At 42.1% G+C, this 23,721-nt stretch overlaps 1 protein-coding gene across 2 annotated transcripts in view; it reads right to left on the reverse strand.

The window, feature by feature from the left end:
- Nucleotides 1–23,721, reverse strand: part of HRH1 (histamine receptor H1) — an 85,622-nt gene that overhangs the window by 12,653 nt on the left and 49,248 nt on the right. Inside the window, exon 1 of one of the 2 annotated variants that reach the window (XM_019732696.3) lies at nt 8,326–8,390. The exons of the other annotated variant lie outside the window; for it this stretch is intronic. The gene's annotated coding sequence lies outside the window, so the exon portion shown is untranslated. Of the gene's footprint in view, nt 1–8,325; nt 8,391–23,721 lie in introns of those variants that run through there. 2 annotated transcript variants of the gene reach the window in all.

The raw sequence follows: 23,721 nt of genomic DNA on the forward strand, positions 1-23,721 counted from the left end.
CCAATCAGTCCAATTCTCTCTTCTGGAAAACTGGAATTGGGGTGGTCTAGTGAACTGAAGTGATGGGAAAGTGGTGGGGGCTTCCACCAAGGGAAGGCGTTGCCCATCTCTAGGCATACTGAAATGGAGGAGAGATGGAAGAAGGCCACAGACAAAGGCAATGATCCACATGATGGGATAACGGATATCTATGTGCACAGAGATGAATTTAGACCTTTACTTCACCACATACACAAAAATTAACTCAAAAATGATGACAGTCATAAATGGAAGAGCTAAACCTCTTAAATCTCTTAGGAGAAATCCTTCAGGTTGGCAAAGATTTCTTAGCTATGACACCAAAGGCACAACCAATAAAGAAAAAAATTGCTAAATTTTACTTTATCAAAATTAAAAACTTTTGTGCTTCAAAAAGCACCATTAAGAAAGGGAAAAGTTATAGAATGGGAGAAAATATTTGTTTATCATATACCTGACATATATCTGATATATCCAGAGCATATAAAGAACTCTTCCAATTCAATAATAAGAAGAAAATAACCCAATTAAAAAATGTACAAAGGATTTGAATACACATTTCACCAAAGAAGATACAGGAATGGCTCATAAGCTCATGAAAAGATGCTCAACATCATTACTCATCAGTGAAATGTAAATCAAAACCACAATGAGACCACTTCATACCCACTAGGATGGCTATAATTAAAAAGACAAACAATAGGTGTTGAAGAGGATGTGGAGAATTTAGAGCCTTCGTATACTGCTGGTGGGAGTGTAAAATGGTGCAGCCACTGTGGAAAAGTCTGGTGTTTCCTTAAACAGTGAAACATAGTTGCCATATGACCCAGAGATTCCGTACCTACATATATACCCAAGAGGGCTGAAAACATGTTTACACTAAAGTTTGTGTGTAAATGTTCATAGCATTACTCATCCTATTAAGCCCCAAAGTGGAAACAACCCAACTGTTCATCAGTTGGTGAGTGGATAATCAAAATATGGTACATCCATGCAATGAAAGAGTATTTGTCAATAAAAAGGAACAAAAGACTGATACATGCTATAATGTGGGTGAACTACAAAACCATCATGCTAAGTGAAAGAAGCCAGACACAAAAGGCAGCACATTGTCTGATTCCATTCGTAAGAAATGTCCGGCACAGGCAAATCCATACAGACAGAAAGTAGATTAGTGGTTGTCTGGGATTGGGGGTGGGAATGGGAAAGGAATTCCTGGGAGTGATGGCAATGTTCTAACACTGGATGCTGATAATCATTGCCCAACTCTGTAAATTTACTAACAATCATTGAATTGTATGATTCACTTAAAATGGGTGAATTTCCTGGTATGTAAATTATACCTTAATAAAGTTGCCTTGAAAAAAAATTCAGTGGCCTACGAAAGAGGCTGCTGGCATTTCCATATCTCTGTTTTGTTTTTTTTAAAAAAAATCTATGTAGGTATACCAGTTGCTTACCAACATGCCTACTAGGCACTAGTTGCTTTTTTGTTTTTGTTTTTTAAATAGTGCTAGGCAAATAAGAATGAAATTAAGGATGGGTCCTAAAGAACCACTAGAGTTGGGCCACAAATTTGACTCTGAGTTTCCCAAAAGGCACAGCAAAGAGGGAAAAAGGATTCATTACTAGATTCGAGTGTCATTTAAATGAAAGCAAACTAGTGGCTTAGTAGAAGGACACCTTGAGCTGGTACTAAGTTTTCGAGTATATGTATTTCGTGGTTTCTTTTGAAGGGGGCACAGTGAGAGGTTATATGTCACTTCTGGCTCCATCCTCAGAAGTGGAAATATGGAAATGGCGTAGCTACGTCAACCTTTTTCTCCTGTACCTCTATGATCTTCTCTCATTTTATAATTTGCCTTAAGCGTTTGGGAGGTTAGACTTGTTTGACTGTTTGTTTGCTCTTCCCATTCCCAGCGCTGGTGTGACAAGCTGGGATTTTTAAAATTAGGCACAGGAAACAGAAGCTGAAGGATAATTATCACTATATGGCAAACAAAACAAGCACAGAAAGCTCAGCGCTGTTAACTGTTACCCTGTGTCCTTAAAAAGCATGAAGAAAAAGAAAAGTAACATCGCAAAGCCTTTCTATATCCCAGCATTGGGCTGGGAGGTTTTCCGTGTTGACTCATGTAATTCCCACAGTGCCGGTGACCTCACAGTAAAGCCATCATTTTTGCCCCCATTTTCAAGATGTGGAAACAGGAGTTTACAGGCCTTGGTGCCCTGCACTAAGGTCCAAGAGTGACTGAAGAGCAAGTTTCATTTAAAGGCCCAAGGGATACCCACCTTCTAAGATACATGAAGGAGCTTCAGACCCTCGCCCCCTGCCCTCACTCACCCTCCTTTTCACCATGTTAAGAAAGAGAGGGAAGCAACGAACGCTTTAAATGAAGATTTCGTGGAACTGGAAATAGGAATATCCGTGCTAACATTACACAAGGACACAGTGAACACAACACCAGGCCCAGCTCACACACATATCATTTCAGGACACGATGAATAAGGTTTTCTTTTTGTTCCAAATCTCTGGAGATGAAGCCTTGAGGAAGGCACTTTCAAAGACCAAAGTTATCCAGGCTGTTTTCTTCTGGAGAAAGAAAAAATTATGTATGATATTAAAGTAAATAAAAGAGCTGGCAGAAGAGAAAGGAGAGGCAGATGTGATGTTTACAAGAGAGAGCTCCTAGGTAATTCGGAGTTTCTCTAATGGCTTTGTCTCCTTCACTAAAGTGACCCGTTGCCTTACAGCAGTGGCCACCCAAGCTGCACACCTGGGGCTCCTGAGCACCACCTGCTGGTCAAGCCCTCTCGCTGGTGCTGGGGCCAGACTTTTATCTAGACAGGGGTTTAAGTATGTACAAGGACAGAGATGAGTGTGAATCAGTCTGGTTGCCAGTTCCATTCTGATATTCATCCATCCATCCATCCATCCATCCATCCATCCATCCATCCATCCATTTTCCCTTCCTTCTGTCAACCATACATTGATTCAAAAGATCTTTATTCAGGGATCAAGTACAGATGTTGTGATAATAAAGAATAGACACAATCCTGCCCTCGTGGCTCTTACAACCTATACTGGTGGTTACCAATCTTGGCTGCCTGGAGAGCTTTTAAAACATACTGAGAAATCTGCTTCGCAGAAGATGGCGTAAAGATGCTTTCCCCTATCACTCTGCTCAGTACAAATAAGAACCCTGAATATTATGTTTAAAACAAACGTAAGACGACTCTGAAAGGTGGAGAGGCAAAGGCAGCCCTGCTATGAACTCTGGGATCCAAAGAATGACATAGCGATGAGTTCCCTGGGTTTTTGTGTGGCCACATGTATCTGAGACCCTGAGCTGGAGAAGCTGGGTGCTTAGAAACTCTGTACTCATGGGCACAGGAAAAAAAAAGTGCCACCCCTTCCAAAAGCCTGCTGTGTCTAGCCAAAGGACCAGGAAAGGGGCAGTCTAGCAAAATAGAACACTTCTAGGCAATAAGTGCTCGATGGCAGTCAAACACCACAGGAAACACTGGAGCCCCATTCCCGACCTAGCCAGCAAAGGCAAGTAGGGAGCCGAAATCTACCCTTGTCAGGCTGTAAAAAGGCAACCCAACCCCCCTGCTGGGATGGTGTCCCTACTGTCCCTATGAGGGAGCCGGGACTTTCATCCACATCAGGTGGAGACAAGACCTGCGTCCCACCCCACAGTGTCAGTGGAGGCCACATGGGAGCAGTAAGGAGGCACAGGTGCCCCTCCCAGCCAGGGAGCTATCTCTGGGCGTCTAGTGGGGAGCAAGAACAGCCCCTGCCCCCACACATCAGTAATGAAGATCCCTTCAGTTTCAGGTGTCACAGAAGCGGAGTGGGGAGCCTGGACTTCTCCTCTCAACTTGAAGTAATGAGGCAGTACCCCCCTCCCCACTGTCTTCTGCTTCCTCTGCCATAGCCGTGTCACATAAAGCCAGATAAAACAGAAGACTTAAATATGATCCTGAGTCTTATAACGTAATACCTAAAATGTCTATATTTCAATTGAAAGTTAGTTGTGATATCAAAAAATGGGAAGATTTCATATGTAAATTTTTAAAAAGCAATCAATAGATACCAACACGAAGATGACAGAGATTTAAGGATTATCTGACAAATACCTTAAAGTAATCATCATAAAAATACTTCAATGTGCAAATGTGCACCCACTTGAAACAAATGATAAAATAGAAAGTCTCAGCAGGGAAAAAGGAGATGAAAGGAAGCACCAAATGAAAATTTTAGAATTGAACAATTTAATAGCTGAAATAAAAACTCAATGGATGGGCATGACAGCAAGATGGAGGGAACAGAGGAAAGAATCAGTGAACTGGAAGACAGAAAAATAGAAATTACCCCATCTGAGCATCAGAGGGAAAATAGACTGGGGGAAAAAAAAGTGAACAGAGCCCCAGGGACTGTGGGATTATAACAAAAGATCTAACATTCGTGTAATTATAGTCCTGGAAGGAGACTAGAAAGTGTGGAGATGAAAAGGTACGTGAAGAAACAAGGGCTGGAAACTTCCTAAATTTGGAAGAGATATAAACCTATAGAATCAAGAAGCTGAGTGAACCTCAAACAGCCCCCCAAATCCACACCATAATAAAGTCAAAAAATCTTGACAGCAGCCAGAGAAAAACAGTATCCTCCCATAACGAGAACGACAGTATATTTCTCATCAGAAAACATAGAGACAAGAAGGGAGTGACACAATATTTTTCAGATACTGAAAGAAAAGAACTGTCAACCCAGAATCTTACACTCACGGAAAATCCCTTAAGGAATGAAAGGAAATCAGTACATTCTCAGATGAATAACTTGCACAGGCCCGGCACGCTGAAAACCAGAAAACACTGATGAAAGAAATAAAAGAGCTAAATAAATGGGATACATAGTGTTCACGGATTGGGAGACTCAGCATAGAAAATATGTAAATTCTCCCCCCATAAATGTACAGATTTAATGCAATTCCTATCCAAATCTCAGCAACATGTCTTATAGATATGGACAAGATTATTCTAAAATGTATATGAAAAGGCCAAGGAACTAAACTAGCTAAAATCATTTTGAAAAAATAAGAACAAAATGGGAGAAATAAGTCTACCCAATTTCAAGACATAAATAGTTACAGGAATCAAGACTGTGGTATTGATGGAGATGGACACAGCCCAATGGAACAGAATAGAGAACCAAGAAATAAACCCACGTAAATATGCCCAAGAGATTTTTGACAAAGGTACAAAATAAATTTAATTGAGGGAAGAGCCTTTGCAACAAATGGCACTGGAGCAATTAGACATCTATAGGCAAAAAACTGAACTTCGACCGACACCTCATGCCTCATATAAAATAAAATAAAATTAACACAAAATGGCTCATAGACTTAAATAAAACTTTCAGAAAAATATGTTTAAGACCATCTTCGGGGTTCAGGGCTAGGCAAAGAGTTCTTAGACTTGACACCAAAAGCATGACCTACGAAAAGAAATATCGATGAACTGGATCTCGCCTTCAGTTATTTACTTATCCCCATTATAAGCTTTGCTAGATTTATGTGTCTCTTATACCATCATATACTTTACCTATTTTTAATGGAGCTGCTTTTTAAGCTTACATTTATTTCACCATGACATATAAAAAAGCCAGTCATCTATTTTTTGTCACCTATAGAAGCTTTCCATGAAAATAAATAGGGTGGCACAAAACAAGGTGATTAAATTCTAGTCGGACATTTTGAGGGAGGCTCTGCTTTGTTAAAAAGAAAGATGAGCAAGTGAAAGATAGGTGTTGAAGACCTACCTGCACCCGACTGAGCCTCTCCTGGAGGTAATCAGAAGGACTGAAAACCCGTGTGAGTCAGTATTAATTAATGCTATGTCTGTGTCCCATTTAGAGCTACTTCAGGTACCACCCAGAATGTGGTAAACACTTTTAAATCACAGCATACAATTATTTTGCTCCTAAAAGCCTTTAAGGAAAATTTCACACTCCTTAGGCTGCTGGCATGACATTTCCTTCATGTTTATTCTAGTAAAAATGAAGCAACTATCCCCAAACACCCCAGGTTCTTTCAGCGTTTGTAGCTCTGCACATGCTATTCCCTCCTTCTGGAAAAGGAGGGGCCTTGAGGGCTTGGCCCTCATTTTGGTTTACTATTGTCTGTTCCTGGGGCCTAGTTCAGAGCCTGCCTGGAACAGAGTAGGCGAGAAGGATGAAAAGAGAACGGGGGTATGGAAAGGTTGATAAAGAAGAGAGGAATAAAAGAGAGAGGAAGACAGAAAGGAAGGGAAAGATGGAGGAAGAAAAGAAAGAAGGAAGAAAGAAAAGAAGGAAGGGAGATATTGATAAACTTCTAGTCATCCTGTAAAGCCCATCTGAAAAGTTCCTTCCTCTTTGAAGCGTTCCTATATCCTTTAGCCACACCTAAGCATTCCTTCCTCTGGGTTCCCAAAGGATTGTTTCTATGAAGGCATTTCATGCTTTGTATTCTACTGAATGAATGAATGAATTCAGGTATCCTTCGCGTAGGCTTTGATCTTTACAAACACAGGGGCAATATTCACCTATAATTCACCTATAATTGTAACAGATACCCCAGTGGTTCTCAACCTTGTCTGTCCACTGGAATCACATGGGGAGTTTTAGAAAAACATACTAATTCCTGGGTCCTACCCTCAGACACGATTCTGATTCAATTGATCTGGACTGTGGTTAGGGTCTCAAGATTTTGAAAAACTCTCCAGATGCAGCCGAGACTGTGAACCACTGTCCTCACCCAAAGCTCAGTGGTAGGAGGAGCTCAAGAAACGATGAATGAGTGAACGGATAAATCCTGCCTTTAGCACTTCGTACTCCTGCCCCAACAAGACCATTTTCCGGGTTTCATGTTGTGCTAATTCATCAATATATTCAGGAAGTATTCATTAAACAATAACGCGGTGCCAGATGTTATGTTAGGCCAAGCTGCTGGAGATGAAAACATGAGTTAAGAGCTCCCACTTCTCTTCCTTGTTCCATGTGCATTAGGGAGAGCTGTGGCTCTGTCCTAGTTCATCCAAGAACTTTCTGTCCTGCGGGTTGATTGGCCAGTCCCAACAGCAATCATCTCCCTAGTGGACTGACAGCAAAGCTGACTGGGAGCTGCTTCCTCTGGCAAATGTAAGGACAGACTCTACTCCCAGAGAAGGAATGTTCCTGGAGCGTATGTGTGAGTCTAAGAGACCACAATGAAAGTGTTTCTGTCTCTGTCTCTTCCAGCACAGAAAGTGAAAGGCGAGTCTCTCAGGCGGCAGACGAAAGTTCTGGGCTGCTCCCATGGTGTGACATACACAAAGAAAACCGAAGGCCTTGGATATTATTATGATCTGAATCACCCCACAGGTAAACAGTTTCCTTCCTGGCTGCTGTCACCTCGTACTTACACCTGTGTTAAGATTTGGCACTACAGAGTACTGAAAAGCACAGATAATAATCATCATTTGTGCTACTGCTGCTCTGGTTCAGACTTCGGTACCACCTTCTCTGAACTGTCCTAACAGCTTCCCGATTGGTCATCCTGATCCTGATCTTGGTCCCTTCAGCCCATCCTACACACCGAAGCCACACATCCAGTCACCTCTTTCCCCTATTCAGGACTCGTCAATGTTCTTGCCACTGATGTCGCGATAATAGGACACACAGGATAAGCCCCCAACGTATATAATACAAATGCAGCCCAAATACAACTGGGTGGGTCTCGTGGAGTCTACCCATGGAATTACAGTCACAAGAAATTCAAGTCCAACACCCAGGAATAAAAAAGATGGAAAACAAACATTTGCTAAAGACTCATAAAGAGGCAAAAAAATAGCCTAAAGAACCTCTCTCCCCCATCTTTCACCCCATAGCGCGACTTCCTGCGTCAGCTGCTCCCTGCCCCCTTTCAAAAACTTTAGCTTGCAACAGTTCCTGCTTTATTCCCTCTTTCTTTCACTCCTCCACTTTCCAATCTTCCAGAGCTATTGGAGGGTGTCATGCATTTCTAATCTAAATCCACTTAGCTTTCCCAGTGCCTTCTCTTTATTCATTACTCCAATCAGCACAACAAAAGCCCAAGAGACAGCATTCAAAAACAGATTCTGCTCTGCCAACCGAGGGGGAAGGCCTGGCACTGACTAGTAAAATGTTGTTACCTTTGACCCTACAGCACAAGAGGCTTTTCCATCCCGTCCCAGGTTATCCTGTAACCCCCCCTTCTGCTAAATCACTTTCCCTCAACAGACCTGCTCTTTTGGACCCCGTACCTTTCTTTGCAAATGCTCTTCTCTGTGCCAGGATGCCTGTTCCCTTCCTCTCAGCCTGACACACATTCAATCAGTCCTTTACAATCTAGCTCTGATGTCATTTCCTTTAAGGCTTTTCTCAATTCCACCAGACAGGAATTTGCTTCCTTCTCCAGGGTTTTTCTGAAGTTTGTACAGACCTCTGTTGTAACCCTGGTCGGGCTGGTTTGTAATTCCTTAACTGACCAGACTATTTCATTAGACTGCGGTACCAAATTTACATCTGAATCACCTCTATGTCCTCAGCCCCAAGAGCCAAGGAGGGGGCTCAGTAAACAGGTACTGAATGCTCCAGAAACGAGCTTCAGCTATGAGTGCTGCAGAAAAGCACTTACTTGTGCTTCCCTCTCTGCTCACCAGGTGGGGATGCCAGGAGTGTGTGTCACATTGGAGCTCAGGAGAGCTGCCCTGGTCCTTACCTGGCTATACACTGCATACCCTCCCTTATTTGGCCAGGGCTGGCTCTCACCCAGCCAAAACAAAAAGGAGATAAAAGCAGCCGAGCAATTAGGCGCGGAAACGAAATAAAGACATCTAGACTTGAAAGCAAAACTATCTCTATTTGCAGATGACATGATCTTGTATATAGAAAATCCTAAGGGATCTACAAGAAAAAAAGAAAAGAGCTAACAAATGAGTTCAGCAGGCTCAGGTCTTCAGCTTGGCATTGGAGTGGGCCCTTTGTCACCTGGACCCGCTTTTCCCATGGCATTTCCCAGCATGCCTTCCTTTCCTCTGCTCTAAGCACCAGCAGATTAAACATCCTGTCCAACCCTGCCTGCTGTCCCTTTCTGCACTGTGCTGGGCAGTACCTCGCTCTGGAATGATTCTTTCCCACCAGTGCCTTCTCTCTAAAGTCTAGAAATAAGAGTTACATGTATTGAGGCTAAGAGTTGGACGTCATCATCTCATGTCATCCTCACAGCAACCCCCTGAGGTAGAAACTATCATCACCCACATTTTTCAGATGAGATTGTCGCCATCCCTTGCCCAAGCTCACACAGTTATATGGTCCAGCTGGGCTTTAAAACAAGGGCTGCCCGACTCCAACTACCAAATTTCTAACCTAAAAGTTAAGAAGATAAGAGAAGCCCAGTTCCAATGCCACCTGTCCTGGCAAGGTGTGTCTCTTCTCTCCCCAACCCCAACTCCAAAGCTGGTAAAGTAATCTATCAGTCCCTCCTTATGACGTTTAGCATTTAGCAATGGCTTTGTATTGTGTTATTTATGTAAAGCTTTTCTCTCCCCTGTTAGACTGGAAGGTCCTTGGGAACAGGAGCCAAGTCTTAACCAGCTTCGTAGTCTCATGTGCCAGCACTGCTTGGCACACAGTAGGGACTGACAAAAATTCTTTGCTTGAACATACTTTTGTCAGGCTCCTGAACCTTCTCCTAGGTCCGTCGGTGTGTTTCCTTATAAAATCTGGTTTTAACAAGAACCTTGCTAACTGCATCTAGCCAGAACCTCCCACCCTTGGTATCTGATCACACTGATATCTGATCAGGTTCCTCACCCTCCATCATCCCGCAGCTCATGTCTGATCACCCTGGCCTGTCTGTAGCACCAATCCTGTTAGGTCAGTTTAGCCAGAATCCCCTTTACCCCTGATATTTCCTCCCATTACTTTTCCATCTGCTGACCCCCCACGCTGCTCCTTGGCTCGAAGTTCCCACTGGCTCATGCTGTGTTCAGAGTTGAGCCCCATCTCTCTCCCCTACTGTACAATCCCATTGCAGAGGTCCCAATGCCTACCACGATGGTCCTGAAGAAAGTCTGCCTTACCATCTTTAAAAAGTGTCATTCAGTATTTTTTAACAGTACACACATTGCAGGACTTCAGCAAGGATGAAATGAGATGGGGCGAAGGGGGATATATTAAAGAGAACATGTCTATTCCCCTTTGCATACACAGGAGAGATGGCATTACCCATAGGTGAGGGGAGGGGGTCACCTGGCTGAAACATATTGTGGGTTGGGGGAAAGCTGTCTCCTTCTTCACTGAGGCTCCCTATGTCCCCCCCTCAAGGCTGCAGAGGAGCTAGCCTAGAGAGAAAAGCCCCACTTTTCATGGCAGGGCATTACAGCACTCATCTTTGTTTACTGTGCCTCTGGCCTATAGTAGGTGCTCAGTAAATATCTGTTGAACAAATTTGCTGTGTGTCTTTGAACCCTTCTCTCAACTTCTCTGGGCCGTCTCTGTCAAACAAGGGGGCTGCTCTAGATCAGAGGCTTTCAAACTCCCCTCACCCCTTTTCTGGGTAGTGCCACTACTGGTTCAGGTAAAAGCAGACTGCTCTGGTCAGAATGGAGGAGCAGGGGACTCAGAGCATCACCTGCTCGGTGCTTCCCCTCCCTCTTTGCCCCAGACTCCCCCAAAGCTCCTCAGAGAACAGTTTGGGAGCAATCAAGTTGATGAACCCTCAAAGTCCTCATAGCTCGAAAATTCAGATTGCTCTTTAGGATTCATTTGCATTTTAAGAGAGTGGCTCAGAAAAGGGAAAATCCTTTCTGACACATTTGGACAACTAGTATTATTGCGTAGCCAATGTGCTTCAGTGGTGGAAGGTGAGGCACCGTCAATAGAAGGAGAGGGACGGTTGTCTCAGGGTGGAGGGCGGATGCTTCCAGCTCCTTGAAACCACACTGGACAGAGGGGACCACATGCTCTGCCTTGACATGTATGAAAGTCGGCCCTGGCCACACAGCATGCTAGTGGTCAGCAACTTGGACCTCTGCACCTTCCCGTCAGCTCGCCATCTTTTCCCTAAATGGCCATCTGCTTCAGTTTTACTTTTCTTCATCAATTTTTTTCTCTTCCTGTTTTCCGGAACGCACTAAAACCTGCACTCATTATAAACAATTTAAATAGTGCAGTGAACTTGGAGGAAATTGAACAAAACAGAGGAGTGTTATAGGCAAATAGCCTTAGATTTCGGTATTTTAGTTAAAGTTCCACACAACACCTGGGATTTATAATCACATGAAACCACTTAGCTTCTTATAAAAACAAGCACAGAGACTAGGAAATGGAAAATAATCATAGTTTTCATAAATGGTTGCCAAGAAAACCTTCCCTATCTGGGGAAATTACAGCTGTGAACATACAGCATTTTGTGGTTCCCTGTCCTGGCCCAGCCCTGGCTGCCCCCCACCCCACCCTGTCCCCTGCCTCCTGCTATTTCGCTATTTCCCCAGTTTCTGAGCCCAGGGTGTAGGTGTCAGAGGTGTTCGCTGACTATAAGTACCCATTATACCCTGTATCATCAGAAGAACTTCACAGTAATTGGAATAAAGGATTAGTGGACAACCCTAACGAGAAGCTAATATACCCATGTTCATAGCAGCGTTCTTCACCATAGGCAAAAGATGGAAACAACCAAAGTCTCCTGCACCGGATGAATGGATAAACAAAATGTGGTATCTCTACAATGGAATATTATTCACCAATAAAAAGGAAGAAAACCCTGTCACATGTTTCAACGCTGATGAACTGTGAGGGCATTTTGCTAAGTAAAATAAGCCAGTAACAAAAGAACAAATACTATATGATTCCACGTATATGAGGTTCCTAGAGTAGTCAGATTTATAGAGATGGAAAGTAGAACGGTGGTTGCCAGAGGCTGGGAGAGTTAATGTTTAACAGTTTCCGTTGGGGAAGATGAAAAGAATTCCAGAGAAAGATCGTGGTGACGGTTTATAACAGTGTGAATGTACTGAAGGACACTGAACTTTACACTTGAAAAACAGCAAGATAGTAAATGTTTATACTATGTATATTTTACTACAATTATAAATAAATAAATAAGAACTGAGCAGCTCCTCACAGCATTCTGAGGGGGGTCTAACATGAAAGGGTTTGTCAATTGAACGGGATCTTTAGAGGGAATCTTCCTGGGAATTCAGGGTAGATTGACTGGAAGTGTCTTCTAGGAGGTGCCAGTGCACCAACTAATTGTTATGCGAGTACATGAAGTTCAATATTCTTACGAACTCATGTTCAGATATTTCAGGGAGCAGGGACTCCGGCACTCTGGCGTCTGACTTGACGTCTCCTTGTTGGCTCCATTAAGGAACCAGGGATTGGCCAGCTGCCTTTTTCTCGTTCCCGGGGAAGCAGGATTCTGACTGAAACCCCACTCTGAAAAGTGAGTCTTTAATGGGCAGGTAACCCTTCTTTCCCTGGGGCTGCTGAACTTGTTCATTCTCTAAATTCACAAAGCCTACAAAAGGACATAATGGACAAACAAGGCTTACAGAAGACGGCCCAAGACTAGAAGGGTAAAAACAGCATACATTTCCCTGCACAGGACAACAGAAAGCAACACTGTCTCTGTGGTGTGCCTGGGCACATGTTCACCTGTCAGCATGTGCGGGGAAACTGGGCAATGCCACGCCCCTTTTGGTCTGCTGCTTCCTGGCATGACCCGAGTCTCTTCGTGTTGTTGGAGGAAACACAGCACAGGGAGGCTCAGCCCTGAGCACCAGAGGTCCCACCGAGTCGCCGCCTGATCTCCGTTATTATTCTTACAAGGCACAGGGATTATCAGGGAAGCGAGGAGGCATCTGACTGCAGAGAAGTGACTTTACCAAGATCACATGGCAAGTCAGAATTAGAGGTGAAAATGGCACTCAGGGCGTCTTTTGCCCACGTCCACTTCTTTCCAGAATCAACAACAGTGAACATTTGTAGCACTTACTTGGGACTAGGTGTGGCCTTAGGGGAGTATATGCATTATCTTATTCAATTGCCACCACAATGCTATGAGCTAAATACTATCATAATTTCTTTTCCAGATGAAGAAACGGAGGCTTAGAGAGGTTTAAGTAACTTGCCAAAGATCACAGAGCTAACGGAGGCAGAACTTGGATTTTTATCTAGGTCTGTCTGACTCTCTATACCCAACACCTCCTCCCTTCATTAAAAAATAATAAAATAAAATTCTTTTTTGTAAAATAAAGCATAAACACAGAAAACCATGCAAATCTAGTGTATGAATTAATGGATTATAATAAGGCCAACAGCACCCAGGTCAAGAAAAAGAACTTTGCCCCGAACCCAGAAGCCCCGCGCATGTATCCCATCCTGTAATCACTATCCTGACTTTTAAGGAATCACTTCTTGTGTCTTTTAAAATTGTTTTGTTACCCAGGTGTGTATCCCTAGACACTATATTCTGGCCCATTTGAAAAATTTGGTCTGTCTTTTAAATTTCTTTTAATTTACAGATTCCCCATCTATCCCTTTTATTTCCTTACGCTTGTTTATTGGAAGAGCCCGGAGTTTCACTGTAGCATCTCCCACGTTGCCGACTGCACACTCACGTTCAGTTTAACACGCTCCGCTGTCCTCTGTCTGCCCTGCAAACTGCAGCTGGTTCCAGACTCAGATTCAATCCACTCCGTAAGACCACAGACGGGGTTTGGCTTCTTTAGGACGTACATGTCTGGTTATCTCTTTTTTTGGATCATCTTAGTAGCTGTTGATACTTAATGCCTACATCTACTCCTACATCTACTCCCACCTCTCTTTGTAAGTTTTCTTTAGAAGAACTTTTCTTAAAATTGTGGTAAGATAACATACAATTCGCCACCATAACAATTTTTTTTTCCCCAGTCAAGTTGTTGTCCTTTCAATCTTAGTTGTGGAGGGCGCAGCTCAGCTCCAGGTCCAGTTGCCGTTGCTAGTTGCAGGGGGCGCAGCCCACCATCCCTTGCGGGAGTCGAACCAGCAACTTTGTGCTTGAGAGGACGCGCTCCAACCAACTGAGCCATCCGGGAGCTCAGTGGCAGCTCAACTCAAGGTGCCGTGTTCAATCTTAGCCACCATAACAATTTTTAAGTGTACAATTCAGTAGTGGTAAGTGTATTCATATTGTTGCACAACCAATCTCCAGAACTCTTTTCATCTTGCAAAAGTGAAATGCTATATCCATGAAGCAACTCCCCATTTCCCCTCCTCCAGCCCCTTACAACCCCCATTCTATTTTCCGTCTACGAAATTGACTACTGCAGGCCCTTCATATAAGTGGAATCATACAATAGTTGTCCTTTTGTGACTGGCTTATTTCACTTCACGTAATGTCTTCAAGGTTCATTCATGTTGAAGCATATAACAGGATTGCCTTCCTTTTTACGGTGGAATAATATTCCATTGTATTTATAAACCGCATTTTTAAATTTATTTAAAAAATTTTTCATTACAGTTCGCATTCAATATTATTTTATATTAATTTCAGGTGCACAGTATACTGGTTAGACATTGACATAATTTGCAAAGTGATCACCCAATAAGTCTAGTACCCACCTGGCACCATACATAATTATTACCATATTATTGACTATAGTCCCTATGCTGTACTTTACATCTCACGACTATTTATCAACTGGCAATTTGTCCTTCTTTATCCCTTCACCTTTTTCACCCAGCCTCCCAACCCCCCTTCCCATCTGGCAGCCATCAGTTTATTCTCTGTGTCTAAGAATCTGTTTCTGTTTTGTTTGTTCATTTGTTTTGTTCTTTAGATTCCACATATAACTGAAATAATATGTTATTTGTCTTTCTCCGTCTGACTTATTTCACTTAGCATAATATCCTCTAGGTCCATCCATGTTGTTGCACATGGTAAGATTTCATTTTTTTTTATGCCTGAGTAATATTCTATTGTATATAGATAACACATCTTCTTTATCCAATCATGTCTTGATGGGTACTCAAGTTGTTTCCATGTCTTGTCTATTATAAATAACATTGCAATGAACATAGGGATGCATATGTCTTTTCCAATTAGTGTTTTGTATTTCTTTGGCTAAATACCCAGAAGTGGAATTGCTGGGTCATAAGTTACTAGTTCTATTTTTAACTTTTTGAGGAACCTCCATACTGTTTTCCATAATGGCTGCACCAATTTACAATCCCACCAACAGTGCACGAGGATTCCGTTTTCTCCACAGCCTCGCCGACACTTGTTATTTGATTTATTGATGATGGCCATTCTGACAGGTATGAGGTGATACCTCATTGTGGTTTCAATGTGCATTTCCCTGAGTATTAGTGATGTTGAGCATCTTTTCATACATCTATTGGCCACCTGTATGTCCTCTGGAGAAATGTATAGACCACATTTTGTTCATCCATTCATCTGTTGATGGACACCTGGGTTGTTATTGTAACCAGTGCTACTATGAACATGGTGTATACATATCTCTTCAAGACACTGCTTTCAATTCTTTCATATATATACCCAGGAGTGGAACTGCTGGATCATATGGTAATTCTATGTTTAATTTTTTGAGGAACCACCATAGTTTTCTGCAGTGACTACACCATTTTATATTCCCATCTTCTCTTCCCTTTTAATGTCCATCTCTACTCCTCACCACTGTGGGGTGTTCAGAGTTCTCAACTACCCACATTGGGAACTGAAAGACAATGTTCCCTATAAGAGACCCAAACTTTGCTACATGAAAGGCCAGCAACAAGGAATCAATTAAATGGCAGATGCACATCATTGAATGCCATGTAGTCATTCATAATATTATTCTGAGAGAGTATTTGATGACATGAAAAGGTGCCTCTAGTATTTGCTTAGGTTAAGAAAAAAAAGAGGCTATAAAACAGAATATGGAGAGTGAATTCTTTTTTTTTTTTTTTTTTTTAAAGAAAACTACATATTTGTAGGAGAAGGCCTCTTAACTTACCTTGACTTAACTGATTCACTGGACTAACCAAAATCATCCCCTTCCCTTGTAAAACACAGTGACCGAACACCTCCAGTTTTTATGCCTTCTGTTCCTAACTATCGAGTTGTACAACAACTAAGAGTCAGCTCTAGTTTCAAACTTTTGTATTCCAGTTGCATTTATTATATATCAATTAATGAATTACATACTATACAAGATGGTGAAATATATGTGCAAAAAGAATGTTTCTAGGAGAACAAAGTTGAATGCTTAGGGAAGATGCATTAAACACGTGTCAAATAAGGGGTGGGTGAGACACTTGTAAAAGTCTGGGGACACCATGTCGTTGAGGGGAACTGCTTCTCTGAGTTAATACTCTGGGGCATCAATTCCTGCCCCTCTGATTGTCTTGAATGTTCACAGCTCTCCATGGTGAGTTATCAGCCACATCACACTCACCAACTATGCAGAGTCAAGAAAGCATTTAATTCTGTTATAAACCCTCAGGTCAGCACATTACAGGTATATACAGAGCTCATTCCTGCTGTGGCGAATGTGTGGCATTTGACCGACTATTCTCCCCCACTAATCCATGACAGACATCACTAATCAATCACTGGATTTCTTCCTGCTAAGCCCACACTGTAGTCTCAGAAACCTGAGTAACCACAATAAATCAATTGGAGTTGACATTTGAGATGAAACCTATATTGCCTCCCCAACCTCCCTTAAGTTACAGAACTATTTTTTTTAATCAAGTAGAAAATTAAACACACACAAAGTAGCTAAAGTCCTGACCACTGGGCTCTTGGCTTGAATATTCTGTCTTGTACACAGTAAGTGCTCAGTGTTCACTGAGTGACCGAATGAACGAATGACAAACACATGTCCTTCTGCTTTCCAAAGTTAACCATTCAGTCTTTCTCCCCCACACCATCCTTCTTGGTTTCCCTTACACCTATGCTGTGAATTTCTTCCCAGTCTTCAAGACAGCAGGATGCCACAGCACGCAGAAATCCCACCACTGCTGATGGGCTTCTTTTAGAGATACCCCATTCAGGGTTATTCGCAGGTGACTGCCAGATTAGAATAACAAACACCTAATGATTCTGCCTCTCTTGAGAAGGGTTGTGATAAACCAACAAAAGGACACTCAGGGGTTCCTTTACTAACTGTGAAGCACTCTGCCCCAAGACAGGGGAGGCTGTAAATCAGGTTTTATTTCTGTTCTACTGTTGCACAACTTGTTGGAAAGCACTGCCTGGTTTCTCTTCCAGGAAGCAAAAAAAAAGCTTCCATCGCTTTATTCTGCTTTCTCTTCTCCTGACTTAGAAGTCCCTGGAGATAGGGAAGCACACCTGATCAGTCCCAGAACTTTCCCTCTCCTGCTTCTTTGTTCACCCTGTTCCTTCTTCCTGTCCCACCATTCTACAAACGCTGGACTGATCTGCTGAGCTCCTGCCCAACCCAGAGGCCCAGTTCAAATTCCACCCCTGCTGAGAAGGCTTTCCTGATTCCAATCACCTGGGCAGCACCTCTGCCATCTCTCAACAGGACAGCCCTTTGCAAACTTCTTTCATTTCCTTTACCACATTGTCTTATTTTGTTGATCTAAGTAATAGTAGTCTAAGGTCAGTCATCATTTATTGAGAACTTTGAGTGTGCTGGTCACCATGCAAAGGACTTACATTAATTATCTCATTTAACATGCAAACCTCTATAACTGTGTCCATTTTATAGACTTCGAAACTGAGGCTTAGATATGCTAAGGAGCTCAAGGTCACACAGAACCAGGCATTCATTTATTCAATCAATTGATCATTATTTACTAAGGGTCTACAATGTATCAGGCATATTCTAGATAATAGCAGTAACCAAGTCAGACCAAGTTCCCACCCACAAGGAGCTATCATTCTAGTGGGGAGAAATAGATCATTAAAAAATACAATAACCAAACCTTCAAAGATGATCTAATACCTGTCCTACTCAAAGTCTTACAAAAAAACTGAAGAAGAGACAGTACTCCCTAACTCATTTTACGAGGCCAACATTACCCTGATACCAAAACCTGGTAAGGATAACATAAAAAAAGAAAACTACAGGCCAATATCTCTGATGAATACCGATGCAAAAATCCTAAACAAAATTCTAGCAAATTGAATGCAACAATACATTAAAAACATTAGTCATCACGATCAAGTAGGGTTCATCCCAGGGGCACAAGAATGGTTCAACATACGCAAATCCATCAATGTGATACATCACATAAACAAAATAAAGGACGAAAATCATATGATTATATCAATTGATGCAGAAAAAGCGTTTGACAAGATACAACATCCATTTATGATTAAAACACTTACTAAAATGGGTATAGAAGGAAAATAGCTTAACATATTAAAGGCCATATATGACAAGCCCTCAGCTGATATCATAATTAACGGTGAAAAACTGAAGCCCTTTGCTCTACATTCAGGAACACGACAGGGCTGTCCCCTATCACCTCTGCTTTTCAACATAGTGTTGGAAGTCCTCACCAGAGCAATCAGGCAAGACAAAGAAATAAAAGGCATCCAAATTGGGAATGAAGAATTTAAATTATCACTCTTTGCCAATGACATGATGCTATATATAGAAAACCCTAAAGACTCCACCAAAAAGCTATTAGAAAAAATAAACGAATACAGTAAAGTTGCTGGCTACAAAATCAATGTACAAAAGTCCATTGCATTCCTATATACTAACAATAAAATCTCAGAAAAAGAAATAAAAAAAACCCAATTCCTTTTGCAATTGTAACAAAAAGAATAAAATACCTAGGAATAAACTTAACCAAGGATGAAAAAGACCTATATGCTGAAAACTGTAAGACATTTTTAAAGAAATTGAAGAAGACACAAAGAAATGGAAAGACATTCCGTGCTCATGGATTGGAAGAATCAACATAGTTAAAATGGCCATATTACCCAAAGCAATATACAGATTTAATGCAATCCCCATCAAAATTCCAATGGCATTTTTAAAAGAAATAGAACAAAAAAATCATCAGATTTGTATGAAACCACAAAGACCCCAAACAGCCAAAGCAATTTTAACAAAAAAGAACAATACTGGAGGTATCACACTTCCTGACTTTGGCTTGTACTACAGGGCTACAATAATCAAAACAGCATGGAATTGGCAGAAAAACAGACACATAGACCAATGGAATAGAACTGAGAACCCAGAAATAAACCCACATAAATATGGACAGATAATTTTTGACAAAGAAGCAAAAAATACACAATGGAAGAAAGACAGCCTCCTCAATAAATGGTGCCGGGAGATTTGGAAAGCCACGTGCAAAAGATTGAAACTGGACTGCTGTCTGTCACCATGTACCAAAATTAATTCAAAATGGATCAAAGACTTAAGCATAAGACCTGAAACAATAAAATGCATAGAAGAAAACGTAGGTACTAAACTTATGGACCTTGGGTTCAAAGAGCATTTTATGAATTTGACTCCAAAGGCAAGGGAAGTAAAAGCTGAAATAAATGAATGGGACTATATCAAACTTAAAAGCTTCCGCACAGCAAAAGAAACCATCAACAAAATCAAGAGGCAACAAACTGAATGGGAGAAGATTTTTGCAAATAGCACCTCTGATAAGGGGCTAATATCCAAAATATATTCATACAACTCAACAACAAAAAACAAACAACCCAATTGAAAAATGGGCATAGGACCTGAAGAGGCATTTCTCCAAAGAGGACATACAAATGGCAAATAGACATATCAAAAAATGCTCAACATCACTAATTATCAGAGAAATGCAAATAAAAACCACAATGAGATATCACCTCACCCCAGTCAGAATGGCTATCATCAACAAGACAAATAGTAACAAGTGCTGGAGAGGCTGTGGAGAAAAAGGAACCCTCATACAATGTTGCTGGGAATGCAGATTGGTGCAGCCGCTATGGAAGGCAGTGTGGAGGTTCCTCAAAAAATTACGAACAGAATTACCATATGACCCAGCAATCCCTCTCCTGGGTATCTACTCCAAAAATCTGAAAACATTTATCCATAAAGACACGTGTGCTCCAATGTTCACTGCAGCTTTATTTACAGTGGCCAAGACATGGAAACAACCAAAATGTCCTTTGATAGATGAATGGATAAAGAAGTTGTGGTATATATACACAATGAAATACTATTCAGCAGTAAGAAAAGATGAAATAGGACAATTTGTGACAACATGGATGGATCTTGAGATTATAATGCTAAGCAAAATAAGTCAGACAGAAAAAGTAAAGAACCATATGATTTCACTGATATGTGGTATATCAACCGAAAACAACAAAAGAACAAGATAAACAAATGAGAAACAAAAACTCATAGACACAGACAATAGTTTAGTGGTTACCAGAGGGTAAAGGGGGAGGGCGTGGTAGATGAGGGTAAAGGGGATCAAATATATGGTGATGGAAGGAGGACTGACTCTGGGTGGTGAACACACAATGTGATTTATAGATGATGTAATACAGAATTGTATACCTGAAATCTATGTAACTTTACTAATAATTGTCACTCCAATAAACATTAATTAAAAAAAAAGAATACAATAATACTATGTCAGGTGGTGATAAATGATCTGAGACAAAAAGGGGGTTTGTGAGGGTTGAGGTGGTTGTACTATTTTATAAGGGATGGTCAGGATGGTGACATTTGAGTAGAGACCTAAAGGAAGCGAGGGAATGAGTCATGCAGAGATCTGGAGGAATGAGCATCACAGGATGATGGAACAGCCAGTGCAAAGGCCCTGGGGTGGACATATCCTTGACATGTTTGATAAACAGCAAGTAGGTTAGTATGGCTATAGCTGAGTGAGAAGGTGATGAACTTAGAGAGACGACAAGGATTAGATCACATAGGGCCGTGCAGATGTGGTAGGGACTTTGGCTTTGATTTTGAGTGAGATGGGGTGCCACTAGAGAATGGCTTCCAGAACCCATGCCTTAATTACTATGTTGTACTACTAATTGATACATGAGTGAATGTCAAAAGGTACTTGGGGACATTTTCTCATTAAAACCAGCAGGATGACAGCCAGACAGCCTGAAAACAACCCAAGAGAGGGCAAAATCTGAGCTAACGAGAATGGCTAATTATTAAGAGTCTCTGTGGCCCCCACAGCATAGGACAGGGTGAGGTTCTGTGACAGCCTCAGCACATCCTCTAACTGAACTTGGCAAAGAGTAAATTCCCCCAGTCCTGTCCATGAAGTGTGACATTTGCTCACAAGAGGCAGCAAGCAAAAGGCGACTTCTGCCATGACTCACCAAAGAGAAATGAAAATTGTGTCCAGGCTGGAAAAGAATCCATTTGAAAGTGGCACATTTACCTCCGGAAAATATATATACATCTATCTTTTTCCTTCTCATTTGAAGTGTGGCAGAGCCTTCTCACACACACTGCCTCACAGCACAACAGACACCAACTTCTGAAGTTCCTGCCTTTATTCCTGCCGCAGTTCTCTGAGGAAAAACACAAACCTGGGGTGTGGCCAGCCCCCGCCAACCTGGCTCAGAAGTGCCACTTGATAGCCGCACAGTGAGCACCTGGCCTGGCAATCCCAGGACAATCGTGATTGCAATCCTCTTCTGATCTGTGTCCCATCAGCTGGCCACTCCCCAACTTTAACCACCACCAAGGAGCTGGTTAAAATGCAGATTCCAGAGAATAGGACGCAGGGGGTCTGAGCTGAGTCCTGGAAGCTGCATTTTCAATAGCATCCCAGATGATTCTGTTGTCGGTGGTCTGAGAAATACTGCCCCAAACCATAGGGACAGCCCCAAGAGTCCAATCTTTCTGCATCTAGGCTTACAGGACAAAGTGGCTCCAAATCCCTTTTCAGGCCATCAGAAGCACGTGTTGGCTTCTGGCAGGGCTGGGACCTCTCCTGGGCAAATCAGAGCAGAGGATTACCTTGAAATCCCAGTCCTTGATGATATTCACCCATATCCTCCCATGTATATCCCGACTCAAGCAACCGGCACTGCCCAAGTTTTGCTCTCTGGGTCATACTCAGGAGGGCCCAAGCCCTGGGGTTTGCAGCTGCCCTTGGTGCAGACATAACTGGAGGAGGTGCCATACCTCTACTCATTGGATCCACTGGTCTAAGGGGAGTAAATGAGTATACTAAAAATTACAACAGCTGCTTTTATTTAGTGTTTATTTAGTACCGGGTGAACACAGTATCTCATTTTATCCTCAAGGTAGTTTTGAAAAATAGGGATTATTAACCTCATTTAAGAGATGGGAAAACCAAAGCCAAAGCCACACAGCCAGTAAGGGGCAAAGGTGGGATTCAAACCCGTCTTCTAATACTAAGGTCTCCACTCTATCCCTTAGCTGCTGGACTTAACTCTATCTGCTTTGTGTTGATACTGTAATAGGATCCAGAGGTGAGCAAGACCAGGACCTGCCTTCCAGAAGTTCCTGGTCTCCCTGGGCATGTAGGAGAGTGACGGTGAGCAGGGAATTGGCATTTGCCTTATTAGCTGAGCCTCAGATTCCTCCTCTGCAAAATGGAGCTAATAACTCTTACCTCACAGGGATGTTGTAATGATTCAGTGCTAGAGTACATAAAGGGGGCTCACTTAACACAGAATCTGGCACGGAGTATACACGCAATTAACAGTTGGGTGTATTGGCTATGGCTGGAGAGACAAGACCCACATCCAAAGCAATGATCCATCCCACTGGTTCCCAGACTTGTCCTCATGGTAGATGCTATGGACTAACTGCGTCCCCTAATTCATTTATTGAAGACCTAACCCACAATGGGATGGTATTTGCAGATGAGGCTTTGGGGAGGTCATTCGATTTAGATGAGGTCATGAGGGTGAAGTACCCGTGATGGGATTGGTGCCTTTATAACAAGAGGAAGGACATCAGAGCTTTATTTCTCCACCATGTGAAGACAAAAGGAAAAGGTGGCCGACTGCAAGTCATGAAGGGAGCCCTCACCAAGAACCTGACCCTACTGACACCCTGATCTCAGACACTCCAGCCTCCAGAACGGTGAGAAATAAATGTCTGTTGTTTAAGCCACCGGTCTATGATGTTTTGTGGTAGCAGCCTGAGCTAAGACAGTAAAGATTCATAGGACTATTAGCCAAACACTGTGAACTACTGACACACTTAATTCCATTATAGGAACCAGAAGCAATTTTATTATCAGACCAGATGTGCCAAGGAAAGAGTCGAGAATCTCCAGGCAATTAAAGATTATAATCACAAGACAATTCTTTCCAAATCTCTCTATTAACAATCAGTACTTCCTAATTGGGTCTTTTTATTTCAGTATCTACCAGAGCAACACAAGATGGATGAGGGGGGAGAAACTAGCATCTCATGGCTGTGGTGATGTCAGTTGGGCGTCTCTTCTGGGAGGGCAGGTATGTGATTTGTATTCAAAGTCTTTAAAGTGTACACATCCTTTGGCTCAGCAATTTTTCTGAGAATGCTTCATCCCACTGAGCACAAAAAGATGTTTACTGTAGTGTTGTTCATATTATTTGGAAAACTGGAAACAACATAAATACCAGTCATTATGGAACTGGATAAATAATGGCAAGAAAACTGAAATAATATGCAGTTATTAATATCATGGGACTTTATTGATGTGGG

This window comes from Rhinolophus sinicus, chromosome 5, assembly GCF_057876585.1.
Source record: "Rhinolophus sinicus isolate RSI-liver-muscle chromosome 5, RSI-T2T, whole genome shotgun sequence".
NCBI classification, from domain to species: Eukaryota; Metazoa; Chordata; class Mammalia; order Chiroptera; family Rhinolophidae; genus Rhinolophus; species Rhinolophus sinicus.